The sequence below is a fragment of the Phascolarctos cinereus genome, unplaced genomic scaffold (assembly GCF_003287225.1).
Source record: "Phascolarctos cinereus isolate Bilbo 61053 unplaced genomic scaffold, phaCin_HiC Scaffold_726;HRSCAF=1367, whole genome shotgun sequence".
In the NCBI taxonomy this organism is placed as follows: Eukaryota; Metazoa; Chordata; class Mammalia; order Diprotodontia; family Phascolarctidae; genus Phascolarctos; species Phascolarctos cinereus.
Genome location: NW_027556098.1, coordinates 7959419 through 7984366, shown reverse-complemented (window position 1 = coordinate 7984366; position 24948 = coordinate 7959419). Strand labels below are relative to the sequence as shown.

Genomic DNA, 24948 nt, shown 5'->3' with positions numbered 1-24948 from the left:
TGCAGGCTGATCAATTGGTGAAATTTGTATAGGAAGGGGCAGGTAAGTGGCACAGTGGGCATAGCACTAGGCCTGGAGTCAGGAAGATTTATCCTCCTGAGTTCAAATCCAGACTTAGACACTTAGTAGCTGAGTGACCCTGGGCAAGTCACTTAACTTTGCTTCAGTTCCTCATCTGTAAAAACAAACTGGGGAAGGAAATGACAAACTATTACAATATTCTTGTCAAGAAAACCTCAAATGGCGTCATGAAAACACACAGCTGAAATGACTGAACAATCTACAACAATGACACAATTGTGGCTTGGGCAAATATTAGGCACCATGGGAATAAAGAGAGGAATCATAGAGACAGTTGCCCTGCTAGGTGAGCAGAAGGTAATGACATCCTATCCCCAAGGGCACTTTGTGTGTGGTTCCTAAACCATGGGTTTGATAAGAAAGCAATCAATGGCCAGCCCATGGGGATGCTAGTAAAACTGTACAAGGACCTAAGAAGCTGTCAGCCCCTTTCCAAGTCTGAGCCATCCACTAAAGCCTATAGCCCATCTGATTAATTCAGGGGAAGCTACAAAGGGCAGATCACAGGTGGAAGAGGTATCATGGGCTCTTTCAACAACCTTTATTTTTGTTAGTGTGGGTAGGACCAAGTAGAAACCCACAGAATTACCTGAACTATCCTATGTAATTAACACTAAAAGATATTGGGTCCATAAGGCAGTGAAAGATATTTCTTTTCTAGCGATGGAGATGAAAGAAGCTGGAGTATACTTTGTTATACTAGATCTTCTTACAACAACCCTGGGCTTCCTGTGAAGAAGGCAAATGGCACCTGGCAGCTTATGGATGGGAAAGAAGTTCAGTATATCTTCACTATCCTTCCATAGGGCAACCTGAATTCTAGAGGCCTTAGATCAGATGGGAACCCAAATGAGGGACAGGGTGGGAAATCAATCTTAAGAAAATCTAGGGTCCAATCTGCTTAGCCAAGTTTTGGTTATACATGGTTTGGGAAAACCCAAAGGATTCTAGGCACAATTTGGAATCAGCACTGACTCTTGTTTCCCCATGATCTAAGCCATGAACCCAGAGACTTTTTAGATTCTTCAAGTTTGAAGAACCCAAATTTTCTGCCTGGTATCCTGACAACCCCCCACCCCCCACCATTTACTGAGTCCCCTGCAAGTCTACCCCTTTCAAGTAAGCCTAGAACAGGCTAGCTTTGGAATCTCTCCTATAATCTACTGAGCTGCCTCTGTGACCCTGAAAAGCTTGTGTTTATGGAGCTCTCTCTCCTTAAAGGTTTGAGGGGCCTAGGATAAGAAACTTAGCCTTACGGAGCTCCAAGTTCCCCAGCAGACTCACCATATTACTTTTGAAAAGCAGTTGCTTGCCTGTTACCAAAGCCTAGTTTCTACTAAACAGATGATTTAGGGTCATACTCTTTCTCTAGAGTTGCCTATTATGGGTTGGGTAATGCAATATGGCCCCTCAACCACAAGTGGGTAAAGCATAGGAGACCCTATGGCTAAACGGAAATTTTGTGGTTCAGTCATTTCAATCATGTCTGACTTCATGACCCCGTTTGGGATTTTCTTGGCAGAGATACTGGAGGGGTTTACCATTTCCTTCTTCAGTGGATTAAGGCAAACAGAGGCTAAGTGACTTGCCCAGGGTGGCTGAGGCCAGATTTGAACTCAGGTCCTCCTGACTCCAAGCCCAGCACTCTATTCATTGAGCCACCTTTCTGCAAATAGAAACTGCAGACTTGAAGGTTAAAAATCACAGTTGCCTTGGTCCCTCCTGTGTTAGTACCCTTCACAAACAGGTGGAAACTGTGCCAAAGACTGAGGTCTCCAGTCCAGTCCAGACCCTGGAAGCCTGTCTCTTCTGTTGGTATAATGAGCTCCCACCTGTAAGGACTTGGGTCCTGGGAAATGACATTTTGCCTGACTTACCAATTGCTTGATCCATGTGAGAAAGGCATACATAGCTGGACTTCATCACGCACTAATCTGGTAACAGGATATACCCTAAGGAGTAGGAGCCCTGGCAAGTGGCCTTAGCTGCACTTTGCATGCTTAGTATGTGAGGTGACAGGAAAGATCTTCATCTACACTAATGCCTGGGCGATAGATATGGGTCTGGCCAAGTGTTCTGTGGCCTGGAAAGCAAAAGACTAGACAATCAAAAGTTCTCTTCTTTGGAGTCAGAACTAATGAAGTCATTTTGCCAGTGCCTCCCACAGCACACCATTTTTTGTGGGTAGATCAGCTCCCCTCAGAGACGTCATATGTTAAATAACCACGTTGGAGCTGTTACAAGAGCAGCAGAGTTTGGAGGGTAAATCTATCGCCAATCTGGACACAGCGGTGGTGATGACATGGTGTGCTGGGCATAAGACCATATGATCGCCTAAGGACAAGGCAGCTCTTCCTACCTACCTAGGATCCTCATATCAATCAGCTCATCCACCTAACCTTTGACTTTAATAAATGGAGAGTAAGAGTTGACTTTTTCAAAAGAGTGAGTTTTTTAATAAGTCAAGAGGTAACTTCTATAGAGGAGAGAGATGAGACTGGAATTGACTTATTATTGACTGTAAGTTGCAGAGAAGGTGCATACTGTCATTGATAGAAGGAATTTGCTCACAGGGATTTCACCACAGCAGTAAAATCTAACTTGGAAAAGGAATGCTCATACCGAGAAACCCATCTAGGCAATAAGGGTGAGAGGAAATAGGAGTGGTCAAATAATCCTGATCACCAAATGTGTATATGTTTGTGTAGAATGTTACAACATATGTACACATACGTAATGTGTATGCTTATATGTATTATTAGTGTATGTGGGTATGTATGTGGGTGTGTAGCCCACAGGCCTATAATCCAGACAAAACAATTTAGGAAAATGTTGCAAAGGGGAGAATACTTGAAGCTGAGACAACTAGGGAAGTCTGGCTAAAGGTAGGAGGTGATACCTAAGATGAATCTTGAAAGAAGATAAGGATTCTGAAAGGCAAAATGCTATGATATCTGAGGAAGAAATGGGAGTTGAATCAGACAGTTTGCCATCAACTCGGACATGATCATTAACCTTCGTTTTCTCCTTTCATCCAATAAACCTACTTTTGTCTAATGGAGTAATGTCAGTAATTATATAGTTATTACGAAGGAAATATATTTTACCACTAGGGTGCAGTATTGCCACACAAATATAACCAATTAGCCCTACTCACAAATAGCGGCACCCTTATCTGGAAAAGGTTTGTGGAAGTCCGGTGACATGAATTGTAATGCTCTTCTAATGGCCTGACTATAAAATACATTCCCTCGGAAAAGTAATACCACTCAGAAATCTACTGATAGGTGAAAATAACTCCTTCATGCGAATAAGCTGGCTAAAACATCCGTAGCTGCAGGGACCATCTTGTCAACCTCTTTCTTCCACAGAGGAAGTTAAGTAATTTACCCAACTCTTAGAAATTGCAAGTGACAAAGGCAGGATTCAAACCAATGGCCTCTGACCCCAGATCCAGTATTCTCTCCTCTGTGCTTCGCTGCACATACTTTGGAATTCTCCAAGCACCAGAAACTATTATATTCTCCCTTGTATTAGCATTATTTGGGTTATCTTCCCTACAGCGATTTGTTTCATTCATCTTTTATATTGCTGTAGATAGGCATGAAACATAGTAGGCCCATCTTCTACAGAAGCAAAGCAAAACAAAGCAATAAGTACTTAATAAGCCCTTACTATGTGCCTGGCACTGAGCCAAGAGCTGAGGGAAAAATAAGAAAGATAGTGCCTGCTCTCAAAAAGCCTACAATCTAACAGGTAAAACAACATACAACAGCTGAAGGTGGGGAGGGTGAGAGAGGTTTGGAGGGGAGGAGGGATGCCCCAGGGTGAGAAAGCTCCAGGAGCTTCAGGAAGGAAGTTTCAGGGTGAGAGGGAAACTGAGACAGACTGGTGAAGCCTTGAGAGTCAGAGACAGAACCTAGAGAGGAAGGAAGCATGGCTGTCCTGGTCCTGTCTCCAAAATGGAGGTTCTGACAGGAACTTGCCATGGTAGAAGGGGGAAGGAGAGAGTGAGATATGTTCCAGAGAGAAAAGGTCCCAGGCCCTGAAGGAAGTTCCAGAATGAGAGGGAAACTGAGTCATGGTGACAAAGCCCTGAGAATCAGTAGCAAAACCAAGAGAGAAATGAGAAATCACCAAACTGGTAGAAGAAGCAACTTTGACAGCAAAACACAACTATATATATAGATAGAAAGTGAAGCTAGGAAAGAAAGTCAGTTTCTAATCCTTGGTTTTATGGATAAGAACTAGCCCATACTTTTCATGTATGAAAATAGCCAATGAACCTTCTGACAAAGGAAATTATTCTGATTATCAACCACGGTATTATATGTGTTTATATACACTATTATCTTTAGGGCATATTTGTTAAAGTAGTAGATAGGATACCTTATAGAAGGTTATTGAATCCATCTTTTAGATTCTTTTAGAATGAGTTATTGCATGTTTACAGTATGGGCTTTTCGTAAGCTACCCATAAAACTACTTCAATCACCAGGAGCTGTATTTTATTAACCTACTCTATTGTTGTTTAAAAGCTACTGTTATGTTCCAAATTGTGCTTTAAAATGTTCAGGATGGAGAAGAATAGAAAAAGCACCTTCCTCCATTAAATAGAAAAGGGGTGGAGCAGGTGCTACCAGGGCAGAACGTTGCACATCTTCTAGAAATCTAGAAGCATTCACTTGTTACTTAGTTTTGCCTAAAGGTTTTTCATTAAGGGGTCAGGAGGTGGGGAAACAGGTGGCATATTTGGAAATAAATCCGAAAGAATCCCACAATAGACCAATCGTTATTTCAGGGCCATCTTCAAATTGCCAGGCTCCTGTGCTCCAGCTTAAAACTCAAGTTTCAGTTTGGGACCCTGGACTTCTGGTTGGTGAATATTCATTCACCTTCTCCTGCCCAGACTCAGATTCACCATGCTATTTCTCAGCCATCTTCACCGTCGTACACCATGTTGCTGCTTGTGTGCCAGGGGCACATCTTCTTCCAACTCTAGCTCTGAGAACAACAGCCATAAAAAACGACCATTTTTAGAAATGATGCATCACTTGCCCTATAACTAATCACCACATCTTCAACTTTCTTGTCCAAAGTGATACCACTCCCCCTCTATGTGTTTTCTTCCTGTATTAGGACAGAAGCTCCTTGAGGGCAGCGGCTGGCTGGCTTGCTAATATCCTCAATGTTTAGCACAGTGCTTGGCACATAGCAAACACTTCATAAATGCTTTTTCGTTCATTTGGTGGGTTGTGGTTCAATTGTTTCAGTTGTATCCAATCTTTTGTGACCCCATTTGGGGTTTTCTTGGCAAAGATACTAGAGTGATTTGCCATTTCCTTCTCCAGCTCATTTTATAGATAAGGAAACTGAGGCAAAGTTAGATGCCTTCCCAAGGTCACATAGCTAGTAAGTGTCTGAGGCCAGATTTGAACTTAGGAGTATGAGTCTTCCTGACTCCAGACCTGGCACTCTATCCACTGTACCACTTGTTCTGTGTGCAGGAGAATGTAAATTACTGAGGCTGAATTTGAACTCAGATTCTCCTGACTCCAGGGTTCTATCCACTATGTCATCTAGCCACCCCTGCTGCCTGTTTTTGTACAGCCCAAGAGCAAAGAATGTTTTTTTTTCATTTTAAGAGGTTTTTTCATGTTTAAAAATATTAAAACGTTCTTAGTTCATAGTAGTACTAAAACAAGCATGAGGCAGGATTTTGGTACTTGGTCCAGAGTCCAGGTGTCTATACAACCTAAAACATATAATAAACTCAAAATGGATATACAACCTGAAGAAGAGAATGAGAACCAGGACTAGGAAAGGATTATTAATTAAATAAAAACTAAGAGAGGATTACAAAAGGATCCATCACAAAGTAGACAATTCATATTACATTAAAGTTATATTTTTATATACAAGCAGCTAAGTGGTACCCTGAGAAAATCACTTAATTCTATTTGCTTCAGTTTCCTCATCTGTAAAATGAGCTGGAAAAGGAAATGGCGAACCACTCCAGTATCTTTGCCAAGAAAGCCCCAAATGGGGTCCTAAAGAGTCAAACATGACAGAAAACACCTAAACAACAACAAAAGAATCATATAAAATCAGTAAACACAGAAGAAAAAGAAATTGTAGAGAAGGCAAAACATTTGCCTCAAATATCATAAGCAAAAGTCTACTACCCAAGATATTCAGGAAATTGATGTAAATATGTAATTACCATGGGCCATTCCCCAATAGACAAGAATAAATAATTTTTAAAAGAATTCCAAACTAAACAATCACATAAAAATATGTTCCAAGCCATTAAGAGAAATGCAAACAAGATTTTTACCTCATTCATAGTCAGCAAATTAGCAAAGATGACAAAAAATGGAAAGAGTCAGTTTTGGAGGGGATACTGGAATTTAGATACGCTAATAATTTTTCTGATACTGAGGTATCTGGAAAACCTAATTAGTAACAAAAGGATTGTTGAGTGAATATAGAATCATAGGAGTTTTATGGTCTTGGGTAGTGATGCACCAGTGAATGTTTAACAACCAGCTTTGGGGGGGGTATAGTGTATGCATGACACATTTTTAAGTTTAATGTGAATTAACATTTTCTATGTCACTTTCTTAGAAATCAACAAAACCATAAATCAAACCCTGGTTTATAGAGTCTGTCAATTTCCAAGGCATAAATGCACATTGAAAATGTAATGGTCTGCTTGAGAATTGGTAGGGCTGGCTCCAACACACCTCTGGTTAGAATTTTTTTTTTGTTTTATAAAGCTGTGGTAGCTGGAAAAAGTTATTTTCTCTACTCTAGAAACATACTATTTAAGCTGACTCATATCAGCTGGTCAGGAATCCTCTCCTTGGACAGTGTTGGCCACACACCGAAAAAGTCTCACTATCCCACTCCCATTTTTTTCTGCACTTAAGGACCTCAGCAGAAGACTACTGTTATTCAAAAGGTCTTTGTTTCAGGGAGATCCTAAAGTTATTAAAAGGGCTTCTCAGAGGCAATCAGCCTGTTCTTCTGTTTAATCTTTGACTGGCTTCACTCGAAGTGTCTTTACAAAAAAAAAAAATATATATATATATATATATACACACACACACACACACATATAATATATATACACACACTCACATACACACATATGTATGTATATATATGTGTGTATATGTATATATATGCTGCTGTTGCTGAATCTTTTTTTTTTTTAGCCTTTTGTTGACCCCATTTAGGGTTTTCTTGGCAGAGATACTACAGTGGTTTACCATTTCCTTCTCCAGCTCATTCTACAGGTGAGGAAACTGAGGCAAACAAGTTTGAGTGACTTGCCCAGGGTCACACAACTAGATAGTAAGTGTCTAAGGCCAAATTTGACCCCAGGAAGATGAGTCTTCCTGACTATAGACCCAGCACTGTGTGTGTGTGTGTGTGTGTGTGTGTGTGTGTGTGTGTGTGTGTGTGTGATTTTCCCTGTGTACATAATTAGGCTGAATTCTTTTGAGTGATCATGGATTTCACTTAGAAAGAATTCAATGTCCCAGGCTTGACGTAATCTGTACAATGTCACCCACAGACAGGATCTTCTGGAGGACCTTGCCTTTCTTTGTTTTTCATTTAGGGCTCTACTGGATCCTCTCCATGTTGGAGGCAACCAATTTGGTAAGCATACATCTCTCTGATTTGTGCTTCACTTGATGCTAATAATTAAAGAATCCTTAAACAATATTATCTTTGTTGTTACAAATTTCCAGGAACCTGGTATGGTTTTTTTGGCCTGGGAAACATATATATAATGAATATACACTGGCATTGTCCTAGGTTCTCACACTAGCCCCTAGTGATGGCCAAAATGTAACCAAAACTGCAGTTCTGGGTTTTAAACAGACTATAGATCTCAAGGTCATTTCAAACAATTTCCCCTGAGAATATCAGCATTTGCCTCATATCCAGGTGTATTCAACCAAGGCAAAAAGGCCATTGTCTCCCAGGCTAACAGAAGAACAAATATAAAAGAAACCTTATTTAATCTGACCAAAACAAAAAAGCAAAACCAAAAACAAAACCCACAAAGTATTTTCATTGTTATTTAGTCATTTCAGTAGTGTCTGACTCTTTGTGACCCCATTTGGAGATTTCTTGACAAAGATACTGGAGTGGTTTGCCATTTTCTTCCCCGATTAATTTTACAGGTGAGGAAACTGAGGCAAACACCGTTAAGTGACTTGACGAGGATCACACAGCTAGTAGATATCTAAGGCCAAAATTTGACTTTAAAATTGTCTTAATTGTAGTAGTAACTGGGATTCAAGGTTGTAATTCATGTAGAAAATTGTTAATTAGACACATACCACACTGTAAAACAAACTGCAAAATAGTTTATCTATATTATACCACTTCTTTTTAAATTGTCTTAATTATAAATTTGTTTGCTCCTTTTTTTTTGGTCCATTGATTAGTTAGTTAATAGGGGGTTAATACTAGTCTCTTTGATTCAACCTGCATATAGTAGACTTTTTCTAGTAAGAATTTTTTAAGAAGTAGTATAGTATAGATAAATTATTTTGCAGTTTGTTTTGCAGTGTGATATGTGTCTAATTAACAATTTTCTACCTGAATTATCACCTTGAATCCCAGTTACTATTGTTTCAGAGCTCTGAAAAAGTTGTCATCATATCAGGAAAATTCAAGACAAAAATTAGAAAACCCCCACATAGGCACTTCCTTCCTAGTTCATCACCAAGTCTAAAAAGTGAAGAGGATAAAGAGGAATAACTGACACATTGAAAGACATGTTGGGAGGGCCTCAATAAATCAATTAATCATCATTTATTAAGCACCTACTATGCACCAGCAGAATCTAAAAAGATCCAACAGACTGAATGATGAGCCAAATCTAATAATATTAAATTTAATAGCAGTATATCACAGCACCCTCTCCGGTCTCACTCTCCCAATCCATACTGACACTGGTAGGTTGGGGTCCCCAGAAGTCAGCTGACTACTTCTCCCCTCAGGTTTTTCAGGGGTAGGGTAATCAATTAATCAATCAACAAATATTTATTAAGTACCTACTATGTGCTAGGGTCATGGGAACACAAAGGGAAAAATGAAATGGTTTCTTCCCTCAAGGAAATCACATTCTATAGGGTGAAAACAATTACACACACAAGTATATACAAAATAAAATCCAATACTTTTATTGGAGGAGGCAGTGGCAGCTAGGGGGATCAAGGAAGGCCTCTTGTAAGAGGTGACATTTGAACTTTGAAGAAAACTAGAGATACTTTGAGGAAGAGGCAAGGAGATAATATATTGCAGGTATGTGCGGCTAGCTTCTCCAAAGGCATGGAGATGGAGAAACCATTTCTCTTCATTCTCTAATTATTCTACCTATCCCACTTGGCACCATGCCGAGGAAGGCCTTCATTGTCTCTACTCTGTTGGCTCAACACAACTGCCATTAAGAAGGGAATGAGTTTCTCAGGGAGTTCCTCTTTTATAGTTGAGAAGTTGGCTTCAGGGAAAAGAGATCTCTATTTTTGCAGAAATCATTGAGACAGAAGACAAGAACATTGACAGTGAGTTGACCGTAATTGAAGGGAAAAAAAAGTTAAGACGGTGGATTTCTCTTGAAAAGTCAGCAAGTGCACCAGAAAGTTAAGCAAATCATAATATTGATAAGCAAATTCCAGTGCCCCCAGAAGCTGGTGCCTCCTTCCAGGGACAGAAGAAATAGGTTTAATGACAAGAGATATGCAGGTTTTTTTAAGGTAATTTATCTTGGTAAATGGAAGGAATTTGACTTCTTTGTGTTTGCTTTTTTTAAAAATTTAGAAACTTTTACATTAATTTCATACTAGTGGCCTGGTTGTTGAGGAGGTAAAAGTATATACTATCCTTAGGCTTATTCTATCCATTTCTTTCTCCCTGCTCATGGCTCCTGCCTCATGACTGATAAATCCATTTTTGCCCCAATTTTTCACCACATTCGTGTAGGATAATGTTCAAATAGTCATAGCCATTTAAAAATAACAAACATACATGTCAAGCAGAACAAATTTTTTCGGTAAGTATATATAAAAATGCATATTACTCATCTCACACTCTAAATCCATGACCTCTCTGTAATGGATGGAATCATTCCTAATTAGTCGTCTTGAAACATGAATGTTCACCATATTGATCATAGTTCTCACAGCTTTTAAGTGTTTTATTTTTATATTGTTGTTAAATAAACTGTTCTGGTTCTGCTCATTTTATTCTTTGTTAATTTATAAAAATTCTCAAAACTGTTCATTTTTATAATATTGATATTAGCCCCTATGCACCATTTGTGCTAACAAATTCTTTACAACTGCTATTTACTTTATTCTTACAACAACCTTGTAAGACTGATATTATTGTTATTCCTATTTTACAGATATGGAAACTGAGGCCTAGGATTTCATGTGGCCTGTGATTTCAAATTATGGCACTTCCCTGAATATAACTACTCCTTTCTATTTAACAGAAATTTAAACTGTTTTAATTAAATTTAAAAATTAAAACCTATTTTAGATATTCAAAAGGGCATATCAAAGAACAGAGATTTTTTTTCTTATTATTTTTATTATTTCCACCTGTTACATTCACAAGGAAAACCCCTCCTGGCCTCCAAACGTTAAGTTTAGGGTTACATTTATGGAACCTATAGCCTCAAGTCAGTGACTCTGACTCACTGGCCATTACCAATCCTTGCCTATAGGTGGCAGCATCAGCTCTCTGCACAGACAACCAGAGCTCTTAAACTGCCATTAGCCTTGGTTTATAGAGAGAAAAAAATGTCTGAAAGTGAAGTTTATTTCTTTATTTGCAAATCTGAAGTCTCAGCTGATTGTCACATTTATGTTTCCAATAAATAGTAATACTGAAAGATGGCATCTGTAGAAACAGGTTGTTCTAATGGTTAAGAGACTTATTTTGTATGACTGTGAGTCGCACAATATTATCAGTTGAGTTACCAATAAGGCAGATAATGAATGGAGGAGAGGAAGAAACTCCTAATCTTCTAATCAATTAACAAACATTTTTAAAGCTGCCTACTATGTCCTCGGCATTGGGATTATAAATACAATGGATAAAACAATCCCCAGTTGGAAAACTCCCCATCCCATACTTCATGAACTATGGTTGCTTATTTAGAATAAAATGAGTATAAAGTGGTTTTCTAATTTAAGAAATTCTGTTTGAATATGAATGACAAACCCAAATGGGAATTTCTAATTGACTCTTCGTAGTGGCCCTATATGCTGAAAAGGCTAATGTCCTGTAACAATATCTTAAATGGATTGCAATGCCTTCTAGGGTATATTTGAACCTTGTTCCCTTTTTATTTCAATTTTTTGAAAACTTAATGGGAAACTTGATCTCATAGAAGTGTGCTACTATCTCCTTATTCCGTGAATGTTTCCTTATTATCTTCTGGAAGCCTGAACAATGGAAAAGGTAGGTGGAAATTTTAAAATATTATATACATACATACATATATATATATATATATATACACACACGCGCGCACACATATACATATATATACATATACATATATGTATATATAAACATGTGCCCCTTATATTCATCAGACATACACTCACCAAAAATGTTTTGTCATTTATTACTTCACTGCTTTTTATAATCTTCTGTGCAGCCTTGATTATGCTTAAAACTAGAACTGAAACATTTCAAATGACCTTTTCGCATCCAGATGACAGATACTGAAAATGGATGAATTAGCATCAAATTTAAAGCAAAATCAAAACTTGATCAACTTCCCTTCTTTTCCACAAAAAAAAAGGAATGTATAAATTTTGTTTTAATCTAATCTCTGCTGTGTTTTATATCTTTCTAAGGGATCACTTTATTTGGCATTTTTCAAACTCTTTTTAAAGTAAGCAGCCTATCACTAAATAACTATTTAGGTTTTATAGTATAGTAGATGAGGCAAACAGTGACTTGCCCAGGGTCAACACAGCTAGGAAGTGTCAAGTGTTTGGTCTGAGACCAGATTTGAACTCACAAAGATGAGTCTTCCTGACTCCAGGCCTGGCACTCTACCCATGGTGCCACATAAGCCCTATTTTACATGTGGAGAATCTTAGACCCAGGGACTTTTTTTGTTTATACTAAAATATTATTAGATTATAAGCCCATTGAGTACAAGAATGAAATCTCGCTCATCCTTTTATCTCTCCTAACACCTAATATAGTTCATTACTCATGTTTACTTCAATACAGATTTCAGTCCCCTTGTCCTTAGCCAATGGTTTTCATGAATTTCTATAGCTAAATAAATTCATCACCCTGTATCCGTCAGGGTATGTCTGAAACACACATAGAGAATGGACAGTTAATTGGGCCTCGATTTGAATATGAGAAGGCAAGCAAGCTAGAATGCATTTGAAAAGTTTTGTCCAGGGCTTTTAAAGACTGCAAGTTTTCCCCTAAAACAATGGCCCATCTTTCAAACATCAAACATCCAGTGATTCTGGATGGCTAGAAGTCATAGAATATCAGTATAGTTTCTTAAGAATTCAGGTTGAGAGTTAGAAATAGGGCAACAGAGAGGCACAAAATAGGCAGGCGTAATAGATCACTGAGGCAGAAATGTACAGAAGGGGCATGAAGAATGTCATCAGGGAAATATAAGTCCAAATACTAAGATGGATTGGCAAGAATGAGGTTTAACAGATGTGCTCCATTGGTATCCATGCAAATCAGGAGATTTAGAACAGCAAGTATTCAAACTTTTTGGTCTCATGACCCCTTAACACTTAAAAATTGTTGAAGATCCCAAAGAGCTTTTATTAATATGGGTTATGTTTATCAATATTTACCAAATTGGAAGAGGAAACTGACAAATTTTAAAATACTTATTTAGTTAATTCATTTAAAAACAACTAATAAACCCATTGAATATTAATGTAAATAAAATAACTGTGGCTTAGGGGAGGAGAGGAGTGCCTGAGGTTGAGCCCCTGGACAGAATTCAGAAAATAACAGTAAGGAGGACCTAGGTGCCATTACCCACGACTCAGGATTAAAACCTATTTACAATAATAAGCTGCTAAAAATAAAATGAAAATAAAAGTGAGCAACCAAAGGAAAAAGAACCTAACCATAGGTAGCTACTAGAGTGTAAAAGAAGATCTGCGTTCATATTCAGAGGATGACAGTGAGGTTAAAAAAAAAAGCCACTCCTACTCCAAAGAGTAACATGTGATCACAAGCCCCAAAATCACTGTTTTCTAAAACAACAAGGACAACAAAATTACTGAGAATGGCCTTGTTTTACATATTTTGCAAATTTCTTTAGTGCCTGGCTTAACAAATGGCAGCTGGTTTCTCCTATCTGTTTCTGCATTCAATCTGTTAAGATATCTGGTTTGAGTTGAAGTCTATGAAGAAAACCCAGCCTCATACAGAAATGTAGTTGGAAAAGGGAGGCATAATTTAATTTAATAGGTAAGCAATGTCTTAGTACTTTATGAAAATGGTTTTGACTTTGTAATTTTGACCCTCTGAAAGGGTCTATGAGCAGCACTTTAAGAACCCCTAATCTAGAGCAGCACATTTTTTGAGGCAATGGTGGGTAAGTGACTTGCTCAGGGTCACTAGAGCAGTGATTCTTAAACCGTGGGTCATGACTCCATATGGGGTTGTGAAAAATTTGGCAACAGTGAAAGGTTTCTGAACATGCAACAACCAAAAATTAATTCAAAATCAAACACATAGTGAATCCGAGGTGTTTCTGGCCGCGCTTGCCCATGTTACATTGGGCAGTTTCACTGAAGCCTTGGTTCTGAACAAAAAGCATGCACACTTTGCATTGCACGTGCCCTCGGCCACACAGTGCTAATAAAGGCTGCCACAACCGAAAAAGGGTCCAGTGGGAAAAGTTTAAGAAGCCCTGATATACAGGAAGGCTCTTAGTCCACTGGATGGACTGAATGAGGAGGATTTAAAAGAGACTATGACAGAGTAGCTCAGGATTAAATGAGGCTAAATTGTAATCTATACTATCAGAGGGACTGTCAGCGAGTCAGGAAAAGTAACCCTGTAGACTGCCTCCTTAGGCATGGTAAAGTTGCACATCTGCAAAAGCAGAGACAGTAATAATAGTATAGGGCTTCATAGTTACACTTTCCCCACAATCTTATGAGGTAGTAGAATAAGTATCATTAGGCCTATTTTTGTTGTTCAGTTGTTTTTCTGTCATGTTTGATTCTTCATAACCCCATTTGGGGTTTTCTTGGCAAAGATACTGGAGTGGTTTGCCATTTCCCGCTCCAAGTCATTTTACAGATGAGGAAACAGAGGCAAACACAGTTGAGTGACTTGCTTACGGTCATCATACAGCTAATAAGGGTCTGAGGACAGATTTAAACTCAGGAAGATGAGTCTTCCTGACTTCAGGCCTGGCACTCTATCCACTGAGCCACTTAAGCCCTATTTTACATCTTGAGAATCTTAGGCCCAGGGATATGATATGATTTGCCCCCAAAGACCAGACCTGGGTTTCAATTCAGCCTCTGATATTTTATAGCAAGGTGACCATGGGCAAGTCACTTTGACTCTCAATTTCTTCATTGTAAAATGAGGAAGTTGCAGCAAGCCTCTGAGAGGTCCTTTTCTTCTTTAAATCTATGATTCTATTGCCTTGGTTCAAGTCTTGCCCCTAACTCATACAGCTCTGTCACCACAGGCAAGTCACTTAACCCTTCAAGTCCCCACCTCTACTGGGTGTCCCCAAACCTTAGTTTAGTTTTTTCGACTATTAAAGCTTAAAACTGCATTAAGACTTTGAGACACTCTGCATTTGTGGATGGCATTTTTACTGGGAGTTCCCATTTGGGAATGAAATCAAATTCACCTCAAACAATAATAGCCATCATAGTGATGATAATCATATAGCTGGTGCTGATTAAAAGCAAAATAAAAAAAATACTTCTTAATCTGGTTTGTTTGTTTTTCCTGAAAACATTTTTTCTTTAAATTTTTAGTTCTTTGGTTATATCTGCAGATAATGGTAAGGTTCTGATCTGAGCCTTGCTGCCTAGTAAAGAACACAACAATCCTTGTTTTAATCCCTCCCAGATTCTCCCTTCTAACTTGTTCTCCATGGCCTCACAAAAACCATCTTTTTGCTCCCTTAACAACAATCTGGAAACACTGTCTCAGGGATGGCAGATAAAGTGAGGGGGCCTGGGGGGGAGGGGAGGATTCCCACACAGCTCTAACTAGGATCCTGGATATGAGACCAGATAGGGAAAGTAACAAGCCTAGATTAGACTCCCCTCCCTTCCTCCTGCCTCCAAGGTCTTGAACAATGCTATCTCTCCATAGTGGATACCTCAAAAAGTATGCTGCCTAAAAAAGATTGACTTTGTAGTCAGGATGGTGCAAGGGTAACAGGGCTAGGAAGGAGGCATACACATATATGGTAGAGAAGTCTATGATAATCCATCTCCTTCCCGTGAGAAGCCAATTGCCATAATGACAGTGAAAGTGGATCCTTGTCTCCCTTTTTAAAGCAAAAGCATTGATTTTCTTTGGGGAGTGGCATTTGCATGTGGGTAAGATGAGAGTTGAAGGAATGGTGTAAAGTGAGAAATCATCTAAATCCCTACTTTCCAGTCTTTAGATTACCCCCTCTTCACTTTTCTTCCCCCCATCCCATTCATCCAGCTTCACCTTCCTTCATCCACATGGAAGACTACAAAGGGACCAAAGCCAGACTAACTGGAAAAGACCTTCAGGGCCGGTAGCTGGAGGATAGAAAAGCCTTCAAATATTCAGAAAAAAGTTCCAAAAAATGAAATGAAGATTCCAAATGCAGCCTCCAGGAATGAAGCAAGGACACTCTCCCAAAGAACAAGGGGAAAAGCCCGTGGGCAGCCTTTGTTTAATATCAAAGAAACCTTCTACCACAACTAATCAAGGTGTCAGGCCACTAGACTGGCAAGGGAATGGATGCCTGTTGTCAAATCCTCTTTATTCCGATCACAGAGTATGGGAGCTGGAGGATCAGAAATCATCATTCTTCTGGCCTTTTCCAAGTTGCCTCTGATTGGTCATTCCCCAAGACAACTCTTACCTAGCCTCTAAAACTCAAATATTTTCACAGTCTCACTGAAAGGTACTGTCTCCAGTGTCACAGGATAATATTAATAGACTTCAATCTGTGTAACCTTTGTGCATCTTCTCTCATAAATCCTCAATGAAGGGGCTACCCAACTTATTGGAAACCTTTCAAAATAAAAGGAAGTATAGTATAGTGGAAAGAGGACTGGATGTCATCAAGTCAAATGACCAGGATTTATGTACTTAAACCTACTTGCTACTTATATGGCTTTGGAGGAAGTCATTTAATCTCTATGAAACTCATTTTCCTCATCAGGAAAATGGAAGTGGATGATACAATTAAATGATTCCTAACACCCCTTCCGATGCTAACTCTGTGACTCTGTGAGCCTATAACAAGTGGAAGAGCCCACCCCCACCCCCACCCATTCAAATACTAGTGGGAAGAAGAATGTAAGAGCAGTCTCTTCCTTTTCCATTTTCTTAGGTCCTGTATTTCTTATAAAGCTGCTGTGAATCTGGTTTTGTTTCTTTCTCACTCTGGGCCCCTTCCCCAGATTGTAAGACCGTCTGAAGGTGCATCCAGCCATGTGTCCATCTTCTGCGAGCGTCCTTTCTCTGGCCAAGCATTAGCTACCCCAGCGTGTGAGCAGCTGTGTCCCCCTACCATCTGTTCTGAAACTCTTTCACTTTTAATCAAGGTTTTCCAGCATGCAAATCTTTTTGGCCTTGTGGGGTAGAGGACACAGAGTCTAGGCATTGTATCCTCCAGGGATGATTTCTGAAGGGCTGATGGTTTCTCCCTAGGGTGTGGGGATATGCCTAGAAGTCACCATTAGCCAAAGCCAGCTAATGGCACTTCTCTACAAAAGAAAGCATGTGTTAATAGTTTTTATTTACTCAACAAAATTGGGAAGAGTAATCTTGATGATGATGATGATGATGATGATGATGATGATGATAAAATTACATTTGATAAGAATTTATTCCATTCCTACTGTGCAAGCTTTAGTGTAGTTTTCAACTATTAAAGCTTAAAACTGCATTAAGACTTTGAGACGCCCTGTATTTGTGGATGGCATCTCTACACTGGGAGCTCCCATTTGGGTACAAAATCGGGTTCAGCTCAAACAATAATAGCAATCATAGTAATGATACTCATATGGTTGGTGTTGACTAAAGGCAGGATTGTAGTAAAGCTAAAATGAGATAATACATGTAAAGCACTTTGCAAACCTTAAAGTGCTATAGAAATGATAGCTATAATTAATATTATTAGTGATGTAAGAAGCACATTACTGTGCACTGGTAATAAGAGAGGAAACAATCACTGCCCTCCAGAGAAATGCAACATGCACACAAATACACAAATAAAGCATTATAAAATAATTTGAATGTAGAAGGAGTGATCACTAATAACTCATGTAAAAGATGGCAATTGTTTGTCCTTCATCCTTGGTTCTCGAAGACAACCGATGACATCAGCAGGGTGATATCTTGACTTGTAAATGAATTGGATTTAAGTGAGGCAGAACTGTGAGACGAACCTTGAAGCGAGACAAGGATTCTTGAGAATTGAAGTGAGGAGGTAGTACATGCTAGGCATACAGGACAGCCTGGGCAAAGTCATGGTGTTGGAAGACAAAACACAAACTGCCAGTTAAACTAGTTTATCTGGAACATACTATATGCCAGTTGTTAAATTCAATCAATCAACAACAATTGAGTGTCTATTGTGTGCAAGGCACTACACTAGGTGCCAGATTGTCATTCACATCTTCCATACATAAATGTATCCACAATCTCATTTATAGGTACTTCCCCTATCATTAATATATTATATATAATTATATATATATATATATATATATATATTAATCATATAATATTAATAGACTTCATCCTGTGCAACTGTTCCCTGTCTTCTCCCACAAATCTTCAATAAGAGGGCTACCCAACTTATTGGAAGCATTGATCTAGCCTCTTCTTTTCTTTCTTCCTTTCTTTCTTTCTTCCTTTCTTTCTTTCTTTCTTTCTTCCTTCCTTCCTTTCTTTCTTTCTTTCTTTTCTTCCTTTCTTTCTTCCTTTCTTTCTTTCTTTCTTCTTTCTTTCTTTCTTCTTTCTTTCTTTCTTCTTTCTTTCTTTCTTTCTTTCTTTCTTTCTTTCTTTCTTTCTTTCTTTCTTTCTTTCTTCTTTTTGAGAATCTGTCAAGTTTTATTGCATGAGCCAAGTAGAAGTGTACTATGTACAGAGGAAATAGGGGAAAACTATTTTTTGGTCCCCTGCTCCCCAGACAGTCTTGATGATCTCCTCTTTCCTAGCCTGTAGACACTCTTGCCAACACTTGCATGCTTCCTTGGTCTTGAACCAGCAAACTTCAGCCAGTTCAGCCAAGAGCTTCTTCTGGGCCTTGTCTGCCCTCAATTTATGAATGTGCTCCATGAGGATCTGCTTATTCTTGAACACATTTCCCTTCACCTTCAAGTACAGTCTGTAGAACATATGGCAGTCAATCTTTTTGGATTCACAATATCTTCACATTAGACAGCACAGAATCCTCATTCTCCTCATCCAGGTCACCTTCTCAGGCATACAAATATTGACAGTACCCTTTCTCTTCCCAATGCCCATGTGCCTGCCCTTCTGTCAGGCCAGAGTATTTTTCTGGCACTGGGCACTAGAGCGGACAGTAACAGGCTTCCAGATGATCAGCCCATCTTCAATCAGCTTCCATATCTGCTGATGGGAATTGGTGTTGGCAATTCATTGGTCTCACTGGGGTCAAGCCATACCTTCTTTCCACATCAAAGAATACTAGAGGCAAGCCTCTTCTGAAGTTTGAGCACACATGGGGCTGCAGCCACAGTGCAGAAAAGGAAAGGGTCTACTCTTTTCATATTTCATGGGTACCAGTGCAGTACTCAAGCTGACCATCATTTTTCATCTTTTCTAACAATAATAATGATAATTAGCATTTATATAATGCTTTAAGGTTTGCAAAGCACTTTAGAAATATTGTCAAATTTTATCCTTCCAACTACTCTGAGGTTGCTGCTATTATTTTCCCCATTTTACATAAGAGGAAACTGAGGCACAAAGGGGTTCAATGATGCGCCCTCAGTAATACAGCTAACAAGTGTCTGAGGTTAAATTTGAAATTAGATCTTCCTGACTCCAGGTTCATGATCTATCCATTGTTCCAGCTAGCTATCTAATTTGATCAGCCATCTCCTTGATAATGCCTTTATACAGTTTCTTGCCTAGAAGTCGCTGTTCTTTTTCCTCTCTTGTCTTATTTTTTTTCTCAGTTACGTGTAAAATTTTTTTTAATATTTAAAAAAAAATTTTGATTTCCAAATTCTCTCCTTCACTTTCTCTTCTCCCCTTCTCCCCTCTGTATATTATTCCCTCTCTAAGCCAAATCTGATGACAGTAAGGTTCAAGTGTTGCCCACTATACCCCACACCTCATATTCCCCTCCACTGTAAAAGCTCTTCATTTCATGTCTCTTTTATGTGAGATAATTTCCCCCATTTTACCTCTCTCTTCCCTCTTCTTCCAATGCATCCCTCTTTCTCTTCCCTTAATTTTTATTTTTAAAATTTATTTATTTATTTTTAGTTTTCAACATTCACTTCCATAAGCTTTTGAGTTTTAAATTTTCTCCCCCTTGCTTTCATCCCCAAGACACCATGCAGTCTGATGCAGGCTCTACATATACATTCCTGTTAAACATATTTTCACATTAGTCATGTTGAAAAGAAGAATTAGAACCAATAGGAGGAACCACAAGAAAGAGGAAACAAAACAAAAGAAAAAAAAAGAGCAAATAATATGCTTCAATCTGCATTCAAACTCCATAGTTCTTTCTCTGGATGTGGATAACATTTTCCATCATGAGACTTTTGGAGATGTCTTAGATCTTTGTATGGCTGAGAAGAGCTAAGTCTATCAAAGTTAGTCATCACACAGCGTGGCTGTTCCTGTATACAACGTTTTCCTGCTTCTGCTCACTTCACTCCATGCAAGTCTTTGCAGGTTTTTCTGAAGTCTGCTTGCTCGTTATTTCTTATAGCACAATAGTATTCCATTATATTCACATACCACAACTTGTTCAGCCATTCCCCAATTGATGGGCATCTCCTCAATCTCCAATTCTTTGCCACCACAGAAAGAGCTGCTATAAATAGTTTTGTACATGTGGCTCTTTTTCCCATTTTTATGATCTCTTTTGGACACAAACCTAGAAGTGCTATTGCTGGGTCAAAGGTATGCACATTTTATAGCCCTTTGGACACAGTTCAAATCACTCTCCAAAATGGTTGGATCAGTTTACAACTCCACCAACAATGCATTAGTGTTCCAATTTTCCCACATCTTCTCCAACATTTATTATTTTCCTGTTTTGTCATGTTGGCCAATCTGATAGGTGTGATATGATACCTCAGAGTTGTTTTGATGTGTATTTCTCTAATCAACAGTGATTTAGAGAATTGTTTGATATGACCATAGATTCCTTAATTTTATTTTTTTGAAATCATCCCCATAGTCAACTCACATCCATGACCTCTGTCTGTATATATTCCTTCCAACTGCCCTAATGATGATAAAGTTCTTATGAGTTACATATATCCTTTTCCCATATAGGAATGTTTTTTGTTTAACCATACCCATGAACACTTGGCTTGTAAGTCAAACTAATTACCAGCCTCCTGATCTGAAGGTACATCACAGACAGCATACTATATAGTGCTGAAAGGGACCTTAGGCATAATTCAATCCAACCACTTTGTTTTACAAATGAGGAAACTGAGATCCAGAGAAGTTGCGACATGAATGATAATGATAACAATAACAACAACAACAATAATAATTATATAGTACTTCAGGTTTTGCAAAGCACTTTAAATATTTATTTCAATTGTAAAAGGGCAGACTCAAAACTAGTTGGTCAATAAGCATTTATTAAGCACCTACTAAATGCCACGCACCATGCTAAGCATCAGGATTACAAAAAGAAGTAAAAGCACCAGCCCTGAAGTCAGGAGGACCTGAGTTCAAATCTGGCTTCAGACCAAACACTTGATACTTACTAGCTGTGTGACCCCAACTGCCTAAAAAGAAAAAAAAAGAGAAAAGAAAAGAAAAAAAAGAAGCAAAAGAGTCCCTGCCCTCAAGGAGCTCACAGTCTAATAGGGGAGACAACAAGCAAACATATACACAAACAAGCTATTTACAAGATACATAGGAAAGACTAACAAAGGGAAAACATTAGAACTAACCAGGTCTAAAGACTCCAGAATCACTATTCTTTATGCAGAATCACTGCAACCTGATGATTCCATAAGTTATCTTATAGAGTGCAGAGCCAGGGATATGATAGTGGAAAAGCAATGCTCCTATTGTGTTGAGTGTAAAATAATTTTATTCTCTCTTCTCTCTGATAATCCATCTGGTGATTAATGAGGCAGAGAGACACAGTGGAATTATGAAGACCTGGGTATATACATTCCATAGCTGTGTGATTCTAGGCAACTCACTTAACCTTCAGTATTAGTTTCTTCATCTCTAAAGACCAGGGATAATAATACCATAGCACTTACCTTACAGGTCTGCTGAGAGAACCAAATGGAAAAATGGACATAAGATCTTCATGAACTTTGAAATATCATTTAAATATCAATCATTATTTATTATCCAAACCCTTCCTCATCTTCCTCCCTCCTTTCTTTCTTAAAAAAAATTTATTTTATTCTGAACTTAAGAAATAAAATAAGTATTTCCATAACATAGTAGAATAGAAGAAAAGATGATAGTACATGAAACTGAAAATCTGTTGTGTACAACTTGCCATTCCTTTTAAATATATAATAAAGTTATCACATAACTTTCTTTTTTTGTTTTTTTCTTCCCTCTCTTTCCCAGAAATTTTTTTATTTTCACTTTGTCCTTTTTCCTGGAATCTGAATGATGCCAGTGGAATATTATAAAGTGAAACTTAAATCTGGCATCTCTGCATCATATGGTGTGAAGGGAGATTAAAACGAGGATGCACATTGTGTTTGTTATCAATAGCTATGGATTTCATCATTTCATGATACAATTCCCTCACTAGCAGGTTAATTGGGGATTAATCTACCACAATTAATAATAATAATAACTGGCTTTTTATAGACAGCCTTAGTTTACAGGATGTTTCTACACATATTAACTCATTTGATCCATATAACCACCATTATAATATTTGGGGCACACATTATTAACCTCATTTTACAAAGGAGGAAATTGAGAATCAGAAGAAGGGATTCTTCTAAATCCACATCACACTGCTAGTGTGGGGTTCATCTGGCATTCAGTCCTCTGGGCCCTCGTGGTCCAGTCTCTTTCCACTTTTGTTGGTGTACCCCATCATCCTATTTATTCAAACTTTTCATTAGGAATCTTTCAAAAGAACTTGGCTTAGCAAGCAAAAGGATATTTGATTAATCTCTTCCCATTCCCTATTATTTCTTTTTCTTGAATTCAGCCCTTGGGCCTGACTTTTCAATGAAGTTTGATAAAAACTAAACTTGTAGATACCAAAAGAGAACTACTTTTAGCTCTTCCAAGGCAGATGACAAAGGTGTGGCTATCTGAGGTTCTATCCTCCTTCCAATAAAAAGGAGAGCACATTTCTTAAAGGAATTGGCTATGCTATTTATTCCATTTTTTGTTTTCTTTATTGATGCATTGGTTGAATCCTGGGATGTTACTAAAATAACCTCCTGGACAAAAAAGCTTACAAGAAACAACTGCAAAAAAAAAAAAGGGAAAGAAAGAAAAAGAAAAATCAGACAAGTTCTTATTTCATGTTCCAAGACAGACTAGGTTTGCAGACAGAGCAGAGAAAATCATTACCATAGATAACTATGACTAATTCTAAATGTATGTGTGGATGAATGAAAGAAAAGTGCTAATTAAGCACTTATTATGTGCCAAGCACTGTGCAAAGATCTGGGGATTGAAAAGAAAAACCTTCCCAGGCATCAAGGACCTCAAATGCTAATGGAGGAGACAACACACAGTAGAGATTTCAGCTGCAGGGCTGATAGAAGGGCCTGGTGGGCCATTCATTCATATCACAGTTTCACGGTGCCCCTTTTATGCCTTTACATATTCATCTTACTTCTCTATCTTGTTAGATGAATGAAAAATAGCATGAAGGTGTAACATAAATGTATGTATAGATGACATAGTATATGCATGTATATATAAAATTATTCTATATCAAATAAATCATTTTTTTAAGACCTCTTCTCAAGAATCTTATTAGACTTAGATAAGGCAGAATTACTTTCAGCAGCTACTCAAGTAGGAGAAAGACTCCTCAAGAGATTCAGAAGATAGCAACCACCATTTTTTTTAAACACCTCTTTTTCACAATCTTAGACACTTACATAAGGCAGAATTCTCTTAGGTGGTTGGCTGTTCAGGCATGGGCTCAGAAGACTGAGAGGAGCATCAGAAGGCAGATTTGGAAAGAGTGACAAGTCAAGGCCTCCAAAGAACAGAAGCTTTTGAAAGAGGAGCTATTTTGGATTTACATAACTATACCTCATTAAAATTTGGACTCATAGGATGGAGTACCCTCCATACATGGTAAAAGCATGATTTTTTGTTTCAGATTCTGGCTCTCTAGATATTAATAGGGCAGAGTGATACGCTGGAAAATGTTTAACAATTGTTTTTCCATGGGGGGAAAAACACACCCATGACATATTTTTAAGTTTAATCTGCATTAAGATTTTTCTCCATCACTTAAGTTTAGGCACAATAAAACAAATCAAGTCATGATTTGCAGCTTTCTAAGGTGTGAATGCTCAAACTGAAAATTTAGCAATCACGGGAGAAAGCAGGTTAGACCGGCTCCAGCACATCCCTGCTGGTCCCTTTTACTAACTTTAGACCCTCTGCATTAACTCTGTTTTGTGGTCTATGTGCTAATGAGCATATTGACTATATTTTATATATATGTGTTTATACATATATATGTATTATACACACATACGCATAGGTATGCACACACATGTAGTCATAAAATAAATGCTTATTGACTTGATTAATTGAATAAAATTAAATAGCTATCACCAGAACGTCTTCTATTCTAGGGGTAGGGAATCTTTGGCCTCAAAGCCACATGTGGCCTTCTAGGTCCTCGGGTGCAGCCTTTTGACTGAGTCCAAATTTTACAGAACAAATCCTTTTATTAAGGGGATTTGTTCTGTGAAGTTTGGATTCAGTCAAAGGGCTGCACTCAAAGACCTAGAGGGCCACATGTGGCCTCAAGGATGCAGGTTCCCTACCCCTGTTAATCCTTATAATATGTAAGATGTGTATGTCTCTTATTACAGAGATGTCAGTGGGGACAAAGTACTCTGAATTGTGCTTTTTTTTTTCACTTTCAAAATCAAATTTTGAGGAAATCAAATACTATTTAAGGCAATATTGTAGATTCTTTTGCAATGTAATTATCTTACAACTTTATCTTTTTCAAATAAATTAACAAATTTATAAACAAAACTATTATTAACTTATCTTCCTTAAGAGCTCTCTAGGGAACATAAAAAAATGTAATTTCACGATCATCTTTCACTCCTTGCCTTACTTGAAGACAGTTCTACAAAACGGGCCTGCCTCCCCTTATCTTTTCTAGCCCTATCCCACCCCATTTCTTGCTACTCCTCCCTTTAATATTTATTT

At 38.2% G+C, this 24948-nt stretch overlaps 1 long non-coding RNA gene and 1 pseudogene across 1 annotated transcript; one reads left to right on the top strand and one right to left on the bottom strand.

Moving 5' to 3' along the window:
• Positions 1 to 4434: 4434 nt before the first annotated feature.
• Positions 4435 to 17576, top strand: LOC144454334 (uncharacterized). Its single transcript, XR_013482730.1, has 3 exons — positions 4435 to 7749; positions 10511 to 11574; positions 15814 to 17576. It is a non-coding gene; the product is annotated as an uncharacterized LOC144454334 (long non-coding RNA).
• An 874-nt stretch (positions 17577 to 18450) lies between these two features.
• Positions 18451 to 19106, bottom strand: LOC110222466 (large ribosomal subunit protein eL19 pseudogene; annotated as a pseudogene).
• Positions 19107 to 24948: the final 5842 nt, after the last annotated feature.